This window comes from Myotis lucifugus, unplaced genomic scaffold, assembly GCF_000147115.1.
Source record: "Myotis lucifugus unplaced genomic scaffold, Myoluc2.0 scaffold_104, whole genome shotgun sequence".
NCBI lineage: Eukaryota > Metazoa > Chordata > Mammalia > Chiroptera > Vespertilionidae > Myotis > Myotis lucifugus.
The window spans coordinates 4591-16481 of NW_005871152.1; positions in this window are offsets into that span (position 1 = coordinate 4591).

Here is an 11891-nt window from a genome sequence, read left to right on the forward strand (position 1 = left end):
TTCAACTCCATTAGTAAATGATAGAAATTTACAAATAGTCACTATAAATGAGGACAGTGGATAAAGATCTCATCAGGCTAAGCACTTGTTTTTTTAAAAAAAATGTTAACTTTGTATCTGACCTGCCTCTGGAATGCTCTCAATTGTCATTTGGTACTTCCCATGATCCATTTAAGTCATATGTTGAGTCCTCAGACATTTAACTGCTCCAGGTTTAAATTAGCATTTCTTAAAATATGTCACTAGTGCTTTTACAAAACTTCATGCTGAATGTTATCATTTACTGTCACTGCAGAAATTGCCAGGCAGAAGACAGGTTAGAAACAAGAAGAGGTGGCTAAGTGAAACAAAGGAAGTAATGACTTGGGATTTTTTGCACAACCATTTACTGATTGCTTTCTATGAACAGTAAAAGCATTATCTTGTTTCTCTGCTCAAGAAAATTCCAACTTAATAACCTATCAAGTTATCTAAGGGCCGAGCAGGTTCTAAATCTGAATTCTGTCCCATAGTAGCCATTTGATCTTTGGCAAGTAATTCTTTACTTTCATTAAGCCTCTGTTTCATAACCTGTAACATGAGATGACATCTTGCAGAGAAATTCACTGAAAATGAAGGATGTGGGAAGGGCTTTTTCTCTATTTGTGATTCCTTCTCAATAATAACTCAACCTACTAGGTCATCTCCACCTCTTTCCATGACTAGCGGAACTCCTTATGCAAAAGAAATAATAATACCAAGTAATGATTCTTTTCATGTTTCAGATTTTTTTTAATTAAAGGGTTAGTTTCCAGTCTAGACAATGCTGTAGGCATTTTTAATTTAATGATATTCACTATTTTTATTTAGTTTTTAATATGAAACCAGGCTGATTTACCTCACATATTTATCTGAAGCATCTCAGCAGGAAGATGAATACTAATTACAGTGAACTAGGGAAGAGTTGAAGAAGGTAGAGATAAGGTTGGAAAACTTGGCTATGGAAAAACTGGTTCCTCCAACATACTACTTTTTAGATAAAAGCACCTCCATGGAAGGCATCTGAAATGTTTTCTATAAGTCTTGATGATTCATGACTACGGTGTTCCTCTATGTCTGAAAATTCAATGTCTCCGTTTGAATAGTTCTACCCTTAGTTTGCAGTGATCGTTAAATATGTTGTAAGCAAAAAATTACAGAGCTCTATTACTAGTACATGTTTTAATGGGTATATATCTGAGGGGAAGGCAAAGAGAAAGATTCAGAAATAACACAAAGAAGAGATTCACGTGTAACATGGATATGATGTCTTTAATCCAGTGGGGAGAAGGAAATGGGTAGGGCTGCAAGGAAGGCTTTGCTGAGAGAATATTTGTATTCAAAGACACAGCTAACAGGGACATTAAGGCAAACAGGAAGAGCTTCAAGTTACCTAAAGAAGGGCATACAAGCTAATTTCTAAACCAAGGAGAGAGCCATGGATATAAATACAGGAAAGATAGCTTAAGAGAGTTAGCAGAAGTGTTTTCCAGGTGATTTTAAAAATTTTTATTTATTAAATTGATTGGGGGGACATTGGTCCAAATGAACATATAGGGTTCCTGTGTGGGTTTCTATGTTAAAGCATGTGGTGCAATATTCAGGTAATTTTTAAAGACAGGTATTGGACCATAGGAATCTCATAGGCCAGGGGTCCTCAAACTACGGCCCGCGGGCCACATGCAAATACAAATATTGTATTTGTTCCCGTTTTGTTTTTTTTACTTCAAAATAAGATATGTGCAGTGTGCATAGGAATTTGTTCATAGTTTTTTTTTTTAACTATAGTCCGGCCCTCCAACGGTCTGAGGGACAGTGAACTGGCCCCCTGTTTAAAAAGTTTGAGGACCCCTGTCATAGGCTTTCAGTAAAGAGTTTATAAAAGGCAATGACCAGATTAAGAGAAGATTACACTTTGGGCCAGTATTCTTTCTGGCACACTAGATAAGTCTTCACAACAATTCCTTGTTGAGGAGGAAATGTCAACTGTATATCCTTTACATTTCATTATATGTATATAAAAGGAATCCATGTGTTTGTCACCTGAATGTCATTAAGTCTTCCAATGATATGTTGTCCATCTGGTCTTTAAACACAAACAAACTTCCTTGAGTTCCCATTTCACCTCTTACAGAAAGTCCAACCACCTCCCAAATATTTTTCATGAATTTAGTAAACATACCTTGATCCAAATTTTTGCTTCTATTGAATTCTCAATTTTACATTCTTTTCTTTGCTCTTTTTACCCCTAAACGTAAAGAAAAAGCTCCCCTTTCCTTTAAACTTCAGAGTCATTGATTATGCTAGTTTGAACAAAAGGGTTTCACTAAATATTAAAGATAACCAAAGTCAATTTTAGAACAGCATAGAACAGATCAAAACTTAAAATCAGATTATCAAGCAACACAATCCTTTGGCCCCTTGGCCATACCTGCAACACCCCCTTGTCCAATCCTGTCACAGGTAAACTTTTCATAGCTGACTTCCTTACAGAATCACCTGATGCCATGTTTATTCGATTTACCTTCTCTCTATCCTTTTGTTTTTCTAATTCTTGAAATGTCTGATATTTGTGATACTCAACAATTTATTGATTTCTGATGCTAGTAGCCCCTTCTCCTTTGTAGGAGAAAGGACAGGATAATAAATCATCTTGTATAACTAAGCAGCAACCCATCTAGGTCTTTTCTCCTTCCACCACTTTTGATATTAATATTTGCTTTATATTCAAATGTTAAAACATATTAATTCAAAAGCTTTTAGTTTTCACTTATAAATGTCATAATTCTACTCAATAAATTATCAAATTTTAACAATTACCTTTAAATCATCTTTTATAATAATTATCTTAAACTTTTAAATGGCCTTTATAACTTTAAAATAGTCATTTTTTCCTTTGGTACTTCAACTGCCTAATAAAACATTTCTAAATACTTAAAGTAGTCTTATAAACCTAATAGATTAAATTTATAAATGTGATAATTTGTATATTTAATACTGTTACAAACTTAGTAATTTTTAACCTTTCACATTAAAATGAAAAGTTTCATCATTAACTTAAATATTTTTATTATAATCATAAAGTTAAACTATTAGGTACCCTAATTTGTATTTTCCTATCAAGCAACAGTATTTATAACTGTAATATGTACACACACAGACACACAAATTGTTCATAAGCTTAACATAAGAACATTAAAATTATGGGCTCCCTTACTTTTATATTTTAAAAATTCACTCAAAATGAAATGGATTTGCCCACTAAGGAAACAGAGTTGCCCATCATGGGGACTTTAGTACCTCTCCAAGCAAAGTTGGATTATTTTCTGAAAGAATGTGGGGTTACGTGCCAAATTTAGCAGAAGTTGCACATCAACCAGAGATTATACAGGAGACCTGATATCTGGATGGTTTTTCTCAGGACAAAAAGAAACACATAGAAACCTCACTTATAATTCCTATGTTCCAATTCCAAATCCATACTTTTCAAATAATATGGTCTTTTAGCCCAGATCCCTTATCAGTGGTTCTCAACCTTCTGGCCCTTTAAATATAGTTCCTCATGTTGTGACCCAACCATAAAATTATTTTCGTTGCTACTTCATAACTGTAATGTTGCTACTGTTATGAATTGTAATGTAAATATCTGATGTGCAGGATGGTCCTAGGCCACCCCTGTGAAAGGGAGTCGCGACCCACAGGTTGAGAACCGCTGCCTTAGATTTATGTAAGCTAATAGATACTTCACAAGTCCTGCTTGAGTCACAAACCATCCTAGATTGCTTTACTTATAGAATAGATTCAAGTCTTTTTTTTTTTTAACTTCAACTTCCTTCAGAACTATTCCCATAATATTCCCATCTGGGAGGGCCATAAATCTTAGGTATATTAAAATTACTTCTGATTTGATTCTGTAGGTCTTGTGACTTATGTTTGCATTCTGCTCAGAACACTAAACCATGATAACAACAATAATAGGCCTAAAATGTGAATTATTAGTGCTCTTTCCAAGGCAGAGATACCTTGGATTTTCACCAACATTCCATTGATGATCAACTATGATAAACTCCTCATTGAAACCACATAAAATAATGGATTAATAAATGTCTCTCCTTACAACTTTATTTAAAGCGAAGAATTGCCTTTAGTACATGGAATTCTCTCCTTCAGGTTACAGCTTTACTATGTTTATTCTTTACCTCGGCCACTCTTCAAATCTGCCATAACATGACAAAGCTACCTTCTCCCTCCTTCATGGTGATCCTGTCATTCTGTCTGCTATCTTAAACCTTGTGGTAAATTTTTGCCATGCTAGGAAATAATTCTAATATCCCATTCTGAGAATCAGAGACCCTTACCAGGATGGTCCATTTACCTTCAATTCTCTCATTTTTGTTCATATCTGCCTTTGATTTCCTGGTAGATAGCCCTATTTTACTAATTATACCATTTCCTGGCCTAAGTGTTCTCCAAAAATTCATTTTATATTTATGGTACACTGGCAGATAAAATACACTATATGCATATGAATAAGTTAGGATAGCTCATATTGTAAATCAATTTTGAACTAAAAGTTTTCTTTAGTTATTTGACTTGAGGTCCACTACCACCTCTAATTTCCCAATACTTCCTGTTAAATAGTTCATGACAGTATTATTCTGCAGATAACACTTAGAAAAAATGTCTGACCTGTAAATAATTATATTTGTTATTTGTTACCTAGATGCCTCTTTATGGCTTATGTGGTTTTTAGAGCCGAATATTATGAAAAGCTTGTCATAGGGGAGCTAAATATTCTATGTACTTACTAATATTAAAAATAATTGCTGAAGCTTGGCAATAGGTGCAATAACTTAATCATTTAATTATCTCTTTATGTATTCATTTCAGATTTTTGGTTTTACCTAAAAAGAGTTTCCAATGTGTTTGGCTATACCTAAATTAGTATTTCTCTGTGTAATGTATTAGGAAGGCAGGATCATGATTCACCTTACTATGGTTCTTAAGCTGTAGCATATATCAGAATCACCTAGAGGGCTTGTTAAAATATAGAATGCTGGCCCCTACTCCCAGAGTCTCTGATTTAGTAGGTCTGAGATGCAGCCTGAGAAATTACATTTCTAACAAGTTCCCTAGTGTTGTCAATGTGACTTGTACAGAGGCCACACATTGAGAATCTCTATCTTAATACAATGACGAATAAGGCCATTCATTAGATATTGATAAAATTCTTAAAATATGTCCAGGAGACGTTGAGAAAAAATTAATTTAAGAACCATTAAGTATAATTTTTATCTTCCTAATTCTCAATTTATCTGTTCTTCCCCTCTCAGTATCTCAGAGTAATTTGATGGTCTCATATCAAACAGTCAAAGTTTCAAAGAAAACAGGAGACACATCCACAATAAGAAAATCATGGAAGTTTTGTTCATTAAAGAACTAGTTACAAAGGTGTGGAATTAACACCAAAACCTGGAGCTTTGTGGTGGTCAGGCTATTGATATCCTTAGTCATAAAGGAATATGGCAATGAAGGGGATATTGAAACCCAGAGACACAGAGTTGCCCAGATCAGTAACCTTCACTCAAGTAACACAACTAGCTCAAAGTGGCTTTCCAGGCGGGCATGGAATCCCTCCCATAGGGATTCCTAATGACCAAAACCCAAGAAAGTTGCTGGTTATGGGAACCCATGGACATAGAAAGTTCATATTCTCTACCTCCTAGAGCAGAGTTTCATATAAAAGAATGCATTCACCAAATCAAAGGCTCAGTACTATTTGCTCAAAGCTACATTAATTTTCTGCAATAAATAGACACATTCAATATAGCAACTTCATTGGGATTACTCGGTAAAGTTTGTAGTAATCCACTGTGATCGAGTTTTGGTAAGGGCCAAACTGGTAGATTGTATGTCAATATGATAAGGACCTCCACTCCTGTATCCTTTAATTACTTTAGGATGACATCAGGTACTGTCATTCTCAAGAGAATGTAGTATAGCTTGTAATTTACTATCTTGCAAGAGCAGGGGAATTTTCAGAGCTTCCGCTTGGCCTTTATCAGCATGATAGATCTTACACTATATGTCAAGGAGCCAATATGAGTATTTTGCCAACTACATATATATCAATTAAAATTATTTTTCGGTGAGTGGGATAATTATCAGCAGGTGGAATTGTGAGCTCTGTTGACCCACTATGAGCTGGATCTGAGCCAGGACTCCATTTGGTTTCTGATTCCCTGTGTCTAACCATCCTCACCAAATATCCTTTCTGCAACGGTATGTGGTAAACATCACTGGGTGTAATTGCATCACACTTCTTTCTTGAATAGCTGGCCCCCTTTTCAATGAAATAACTCACATAAAGAAACTGGGGGAAGTATTATTATTTGGGTAGCTGTTCTCAGCCTCCATTATTTCCCATCCTTGACTTATTTTTATTGCATAAATTAAGCAACATATATTTTGGGCTGCCCTTCTATCCTGTCTTAGGAACACTGTGCTATTAACCATCTCCATAGCCCTCTTTGTGTCTGGGACCCCTGAATGTTAAAATTTTGTCCTGTGGCTTTGCAAACTAAACCGCTCTATAAAAGTGTACTTGAGGGATATGTTTTTACCTTTCAGCGTTTTCAAGATGCTCACAAATATGCTTAGTGAAAGTTCCTGTTAGAAATTATCATATGGAACAAACCTTGATATGGCATTAAATCTTTGGTATACACTTAAGTGTAAATAAATATGTCCAAATATTTTCAGGGAATCTAGCAGCTTGATTAGAGGGTGAATGAAGTAAGTTGAGAGAATCAATGTTTTAACATTAGATGGAGAAGCTGAACTCAGGACTAAGAATAAAATAAACTGTGCCTTTTCTATCATGTATTAATTTTTTCCAGGTGATTAAATAATAACACAAGTAAGAAATGGCTACTGAGAGAGAAATTTTCTCTTTAAACACAAAAGGTAACCATGCCTAACCCTATATAATTCTAAATTCAATGTGTGTCACAGTAGACATTACCTAATGAGAAAAGGTCATAGAACATGCTTTAAGAGAGGAAAGATAGCCTACTTGAATAATAATTTCTGGATAAATTGTCAGAACATATTTGTCACTGCTTTGTAGTAGTGACAAATATGTTCTGATAGTTGCATAATCTTGAGTAAGTCCCCACTCTTTTTAAGCCTCAGTTTCCTCATTTGAACAAAGAAGGGGCAAGATCAGATGTTTTCTTTCTTGTTACATGTGATGCTGCTCTCTGTAGAGCGATATGAAGAAACAGACATGCTACAAGGATAACTGGAATCCACAAATGAAAGCAAAACAAAAAATAAGATTTGCGCTGGGCTCCACCACTCACCAGCTGTATGCTAAATTAATAATTTGCTTCATTTATCTAAGCCTCTGTTTCCTCAACTGGAAAATGTGAATGATAATAAATATAAAGATGAAATACAATAATGCACCTGGCATAGTGCCTAACACATGCTCCGTGAGAAGAAACTGCTATTTAGTGAAATAGTTACGAATTCCCACTCTAGAGTCCAACTTCCAAGTTCATATCCTGGCTCTTCTAATCACCATCTGTATGACTGTAGGCGAAAATTTAATGTCTCTATAATTCACTTTCCTTTTGTACAAAATACCGTTTTCATGAGGTAATCACATAAAACATTAGGCACAGTCCCTGGCAAATAGTAGCTATCAGTAGATGCTAATTGCTATTATCATTAACTCTTAGATTTGTTAGTGATGATAATTCATTAGATTTTTTTGGGACTTTCATATTCCTATCATAATAGTAAGCAATCTTCTTGGCCATCCTGTCATATTTTAACCTCTTTTAGGAAGCTAGAAATAATTATGGGTTAGGTGAATTATTTAAAGCTAGAGGCGAGAAGAAGACCAAATGCTGAGCCATTTACCTATGGAGCATTTCCTCTCTCCAGACTATGCAATCTGTGCACAGGTAACCACAGGACACATGTGCTACCTGTGCTCTCAGCAGTCAGAGCATCGTCCTCACTGAGACCCAGTCGGTCATCATTGCCCAGCCACCGTCTTCCTGAATACAACATCTCTTTGAACAGGCTGCTTGCCCAATATTATTTTTTGTTTTTATCTCAGGTTCTATTAATCCTCAACTTGACAAAATGTCTTAGATCCTTGCTTAGAAACAGGTATCAAATGATAGAAACAATATATAAAAATGTTTCCCAAATGCTTTTCTTCCATTTGATATTCAACTCTACTTAGTTTTCTTTAAGATAACTTAAAGAGATCTCTGACTGGCTCGAATGTCTCTCTGACAAATGCATTTTGGTGAGTCTATGCCTCACATACTACTGCTTCAAGGCTTGCTGCTGCTGTTGCTGCTGGGCACCGAGGAGTCAGAAAAGGCTACAGCCTGCAAGAAACCATGAAGCAAAAACATGAAGTGATGGGAAGAGACCTGCAGGGCAATTGGGAACACCAGGCTTACAATTCAGTTCTACTTAACTCCTTATGCAGATCTCTTTTTACCACACTCTAATCATTCCCTAACTCTGGAAATATTTTTTAAACTATATTTTTATAGATTTCAGAGAGGAAGGAAGAGACAGAGAGAGATAGAAATGTCAATGATGAGAGAGAATCATTGATTGGCTGCCTCCTGCATGCCCCCACTGGGGATCAAGCCCACAACCCAGGCATATGCCCTGATAAGGAATTGAACTGTGACCTTCTGGTTCACCAGTCAACACTCAACCTCTGAGCCATGCTGGTCTGGTTCGAAATAGTGCTTTGTTTTTTTTAAAATGTTTTATCTATAGTATTTTATCTTATTACTAGAGGCCTGGTGCATGAGATTCATGCACCCCTCAGGGCATGTCCACCTGCCAGCTTGGGTCTGATCCCCGGCTGGCAGTCAGACATCCCTCTAGCAGTCTGGGGCTCTCGCAGTCTGGGACCACCTCGCTCCTTACTGCCTGCCTGCAGTGGAGGCAGGAGAGGCTCCTGCAACCACCGCTGAGCTCGCCAGCCATGAGCCGGGCTTCTGGCTGAGCGGCCCTCCCCCTGTGGGAGTGCACTGACCACCAGGGGGCAGCTCCTGCGTTGAGCATCTGCCCCCCGGTGGTCAGTGCACGTCATAGCGGCCAGTCATTCCACTGTTCAGTCGATTTGCATATTATGCTTTTACTATATAGGATTATTTTTGTATGCCAAATGGGAATAGGCATAGCAGTTATATCTGGTAAACAAGATTTCCGGGATCATAAACTAAGATATATATGGCATTGCTTTGGCAGAGTTAAAAGTGCCATATACTAGTAGCATGTTATAATTTTTCCAACTAGAGGATGAGGGCTAAAATGGAATCCTCAGAACCAGTTGAGGCCAATATGGGTATTGCCTTGTTGAAGCAATGCAACTTCTTCAGTGCTAACAAGCATGAGAAACTGCCACAAAGAGGAAGGGTAGCATCTCTAGTCCCTAAGAGACCTGGGTTTCAATCAGTTTATTATTCAGAACATATGTAACCTTCAACAAATTTCTTAATCTCCTTTATGTTCAGCTTCTCAACTGTGAAATGGGGAAATTAATTGCAATCTCTCAGTATTATATCGAGGATTAAATTAATTGATGTTTAACACAATGCTTGACATACTGTGAATATTCAAAATGTTAGTGTTGCGTTAGAATGAAAATGATGGCATTTATTCACTGGTGTTGCAAGAAAGGAGGTGAAAAATAATTTATTTTTTTCTTTATTTCTGTGGGAACATGAACATATTAAATCACAGAATCATGAATTTCATCAGTGAAAGAACCCCAAGAGACCTAGTCTACTCTATACCCAGGCACAGAGGTATTAGTATTTCTCGGTGAATGAAGCAACTGAGGCTTGACCGTGGTAAGGTTTCATCACGTAACTGCAAGTAGCAAAGGGAGACTTGATCCTAAATCATCTGTCTTTTTTGTAATGTTTCATCCATTTCCTGCTTTTTAAAAATTATGTAAGTGAATGTTTAGCTGATAGGAAATGTCAGTAGCATATATAATACTTCGATATTGCAAAGTTATGAAGATCATTTTTTTAAAGATACAAGGTTTCTAAATGTGTAGGTGAAATATCATTTCTTCCTATTTCAAATGGAATAATTCATGTTTTTCTAGCATTGTTTTTTTAACTATATTTTTATTGATTTCAGAGAGGAAGGGAAAGGGAGAGAGAGATAGACACATCAATGATGAGAGAGAATCATTGATTGGCTGCCTCCTGCAAGCCCCCCATTGGCGATCGAGCCTGCAACCCAGGCATGTGCCCTTGACTGGAATGAACCTGGGACCCTTCAGTCCTCAGGCTGATGCTCTATCCACTAAGCCAAACTGGCTAGGGCCTAACATTGTTAAGCCTTGTAGAATTTATCTGATACCTCTTTCCTTACTGCTTAGAAACCCTCTAAGTAGTTTCTAATATCATTGAACCCATTTCCTTCTCTCAGGAAACTAAGTACTGTGACATGATATCAAAGATCATGGCTCTTAGTCATTTAAAACCAAGGTTTTAGCTATAAGTGTCTTAGACATTGGCAATTTTATGTGAAGTAAGATTACAAATTCCTCCCCAGCTCAAAGTCTAGTTTGAACAACACCCTCTGTCTTATTTAGCTGAACTTATATGACCACTTACGGAAAATGACTTTATGTTGTAATGAACTGTTAAACAGCCCACGGGAAGGATTGCTATATATATTTTAAGAATTGTAAAATTGAGTAGGACCTTTACCTGAAAAAAGGTTTTCTCCACAAGGTTCTGATATTAATTATGATTGTTTAAGATTTCATCTACTGACAAAGGCCTTTATGTGCAGCTAGTAGACCGCATATTGTACTGCTTAGAACTACTAGTTCAGTGCCTAGCAATCTTTTGAGTGTTATTAATGTTATTAAGATTTTATTACTTTAGATTACTAGTTTGCCTTTTTATGGCAAATCAACAGAACAAAATGTTAAATATTTTTTGGCATGATGTCATGTTAAAATATTTTCTAATTCATTCTTGAGTGATCATTAAAACCCTTTCTTTCTACTTGCTGAAGAATGAATGCATTTAATCACTTGCTTTGCTTTGCATTTGAAATATCCCCTTTCCCATTACACAACCCTCTGATCACTTTCACTTTCCTGGAAAGGTTTCAGCATAATTGTACATTTTCTGATGATAATTATTTACTGCTGACTTATCTGTTTTCTCTCATGTAATTACCCTGCACATATGCTTGGTTGGAGGGCCCATGTTGTATCTGTCCACTTACCTTCTATAAAGACGAACATGTGATCTCGTCAGCCATGGTATGCATAAGTTGCATCTGTTCCATTGCCAGGCTCTTTATCAATGAGTCATCTGAATTCCACTCAAATGTGTATGATGCACTTCAGGTTCTACAAGGAGACCTTGACTTTCCAAGGCTAAATAAAGATATGACAAAAGAAATAAGTTTATCTTTGTAACCAAACTTCCTGCTAAATCAGCAGTTCTCAACTTGTGGATTGCGACACCCTTTGGGGGTCGAACGACCCTTTCACAGGGGTCGCCTAAGACCATCGGAAAACACATATATAATTCCATATTTTTTTGTGATTAATCACTATGCTTTAATTATGTTCAATTTGTAACAATGAAAATACATCCTGCATATCAGATATTTACATTACAATTTATAACAGTAGCAAAATTACAGTTATGAAGTAGCAATGAAAATAATTTTATGGTTGGGGGTCACCACAACATGAGGAACTGTATTAAAGGGTTGTGGCATTAGGAAGGTTGAGAACCACTGTGCTAAATAACTCACCATTTCCCAAAGTACCGAGTTTCCCCACC